The sequence below is a fragment of the Pteropus medius genome, unplaced genomic scaffold (genome assembly GCF_902729225.1).
Source record: "Pteropus medius unplaced genomic scaffold, Ma_sr-lr_union100, whole genome shotgun sequence".
NCBI lineage: Eukaryota > Metazoa > Chordata > Mammalia > Chiroptera > Pteropodidae > Pteropus > Pteropus medius.
The window spans coordinates 5229253-5232503 of record NW_024350924.1 but is presented as its reverse complement, the minus strand read 5'-3'; the positions used below and the strand labels follow the sequence as shown (position 1 = coordinate 5232503).

At 38.1% G+C, this 3251-nt stretch overlaps 1 pseudogene; it reads left to right on the top strand.

The window, feature by feature from the left end:
- Positions 1-2753: 2753 nt before the first annotated feature.
- On the top strand, positions 2754-2869 carry LOC120585273 (uncharacterized; annotated as a pseudogene).
- Positions 2870-3251: the final 382 nt, after the last annotated feature.

Below are 3251 nucleotides of genomic sequence, written 5' to 3'. Positions count from 1 at the left end.
AGGAGGTGACTGAGCTTAAATGTGGTCACAAGGGTGGGGCCCCAATGCAATAGGATCGGTGGCCTCTGAAGAGAGACCGCCCTTTGCCTCTCCACAACAAGGGGGAGGCAGTCCACCAGCCAGGAAGAGAGTGAGCTCGCACCAGAAACTGCCTGCTGCTGGCAACCTGGCTTCAAACTTCTAGCCTCTCAAACTGTGAGAAAATACATTTTTGTTGTTTAAACTGCCCAGTCTATGGTATTTTGTTATGGCAGCAGAGCTGGCTAGGACATACACAGCCAAAGTGATCCTTTAAAACAAACAAACAAAAACAGCGAGATCTAGTCACTCTTTGCTCAATACTGCACTGTATCCCCATTATGCCCAGAGTAAAAACCATTGTTCTGCCACGGCCAGCAGGCCCATCATCATCTAGTTACTGGTCTGATCACATTTATCACGCTCTCTACCCACCCACTCGACTCCAAATGACCCAGGTATTCAAATGGTCCTTTCAACGTGTCAGGCATCCTCCTGCCTCAGTCTTCCCTCTGCCCAGAGTGCTCATCCCTCATTCATCCAGGCATGACTCATTCCCTCACCTCCATTTGACATTGGCTCAAATGTCACTTCAAGATGAACTGTACCTTCCTATCTAAAAATACAATATATCAACTCCTAAATCTCCTTCCCTTGCTCTATATCTCTTTGTCCACGGCATTTGTCACTTTCTTACTCACTATATAATTTACTTCTTGTGTCTATTCTTTGTCTGTCTCTCCCCTAGCGTTTAAGCTCCAGGAATCTTTGTTTTGGTCCAGTTTATCCCCGATGCCTAGAATCCAGCACCTACTCAGAGTAGGGTCTCAATAAATACTTGTTTGCCCAAGTACTTTCCCTTTCCAGTTTTTTCAGATATATTAACTATACTAGGTAATTTAAGCTGAATTTTGAAAATAATTCAATCTTTGTAATAATCCTATGAGGTAGCTATCATCACATCCCTATTTATTAATGAGTCAGAAAGATTACTTTAGTCACCCACAGTTTCTCAACATCAAGTACGAATAAAAAACTCAGATATTTTTACTCCACATCTAATAGCCTTTCCTAGGCCGAAGTGGTCATTTTAAGATGTTTTCACAGTGGAATAAAATGTAAAAATATTCAGATGAAGAAATCGTGATCTCCACTGCAACAGCCTCAGAATTGTTCAAATGAAAAGGACTGACCCTGGTCAGTGTCAACAAAGAATGTAAACACGTGAGAACCCTCATACACTGCTAACGATTATGCGAACTGGTTCAACCACTTTGGCCAACTGGCGTTTCTACAGAAGTTGCCAAATGTATACCCTAGTATCTATCAGTTCTACTCCAGAAATGAGGACTTAGGTTCTCCAAAAAAAGACTAAGAATTATTTGTAATAGCTCCAAACTGGAAACAACCCAAGTGTCCAGTAAGATTAGAATGGCTTCATCAATCTTGGTACATTCTTAGAATACTACATGGCAATGTAAGAAAAAAAACTAACCTGTATACAGCAAAATGGGTGAATGTCACAGCCATAATTTTAAACAAAAGAAGCCAGACACAAAAGTACATACTATGATTCCATTGATACAAATTTTAAGAATGGCCAAAACTAATAAATGGTGATTAAAGTCAGAATAATGATTATCTCTGAGGAAGTACTGAGTGAAGGGGGCACAAAGACCTTCTAGAGTCTAGAGAATATGTTCTATATCTTGATCTGGATAGTGCTTTAAAGGGTATAAACAGGTATTAGGGTATAAAGGGTATTAGTTTCTGATTAGAAAGTAATCTAGCTGAACGCAATAAGGTTATACACTTTACCATGTAAATTGCATGTCAGTAAATAAGTTTTTTAATAAAAAGTTTCTATCAATAAGTAATGTGTAATTCAATAAATCATTATACAACAAAGGGTTTGCCATCTGAAAAAAATTAATGTTGATCCTTGATCTCTACCGCATTCCTTACTTGAAAATTTTAGGTGATCAAACATTTCAATATAAAAACTCCAAAGAGTACTAGAATAAAAAGATGGTAGAATTGTTTTATAATATTGGAGGAAGGCCTTCCTTATCAAAGGATAGTCTTAAAATTATTAAATTTGACTACAAAAATATTTAAATGTATACATGACAAAATAATTACCATAAACAAAGTTTAAAACAAATGACCGTCTTGGAATATAAAATTTGTTGACAAGGCAAATTTCCTTCTTTTAAAAAAAATTCTTATAAATTAGTAAGGCAGCAAAACACAATATAGTCCAGTGGAAAGATAGCCTAAGTTAAATTACAGGAAAAAAAGACTTTAAAAATATAAAAAGATTTTTTAAATCAATGTAATTTTTAAGCAAAAATAAAATTCCATTTTTTACCTAACAGATTAAGAATGGAAAAGTTTGATAATATATTACGTTGTTGAGACGGGACTATAAATGGGTATACTTCTGTGGTGGGTAATATACTAGAATCGAAATTTAAAAGTTTCCAATACAGTTCCACTCCTAGGCATTCTCAAAGACTTATGTGCTAGCAAGTACTTTGTAGCATTGTATGTAGTAACGCCTAGAAGAGAGAGGCTGCTTAAATGAAGTGCGATATGTACATTCGACAAATGCTGTGCAGAATGAGGTAGAGCTTCATGTGCTGATATAGAAAGATCCCCAAGACAGATCTTTAAAGGTACAGATGTGTCGTAGAAGGTCCTGGGTTCACACTCCAGAGGAGCTACAGACCGCAGTCTACAGCCATGCCACCCTGAACAAGCCCAATGTCTGATCTTGGAAGCTAAGCAGGGTTGGGCTTGGTTAGTACTTGGATGGGAAACCACCTAGGAAGACCAGGTGCTGTAGGCATAAATAGTAATAAATAAAGGTACAGATGTGTTTGCTCCTTTTTGGATTTAAAAGGTGTGGTGGAGGATGGATATTTACATACACATATGCATGCCTGTCTCCTCTGGAGGAGCTACCGGAACTATTGGCTGTGGTTATCTCCGGGCAGTGTGGCTAGGACACTGAAAGGGAGAAATGTTTTTCACTAAATACCCTTTTGCACCGTGAATGACTGTTTTTACCAAGTATATGTATTGCCTGGAAAAAAAAAAAAAACAAGAAAAATAAAAACTATGTTGTAGGAAGAGGAGGGAGTGACGTGAAAGGGAGAGGGTGTCGGGGGAGGGGAAGGACGAGGTCAAGAACAAAAATAAATCAAGACCTCCACTTCTTGTGCCCCACG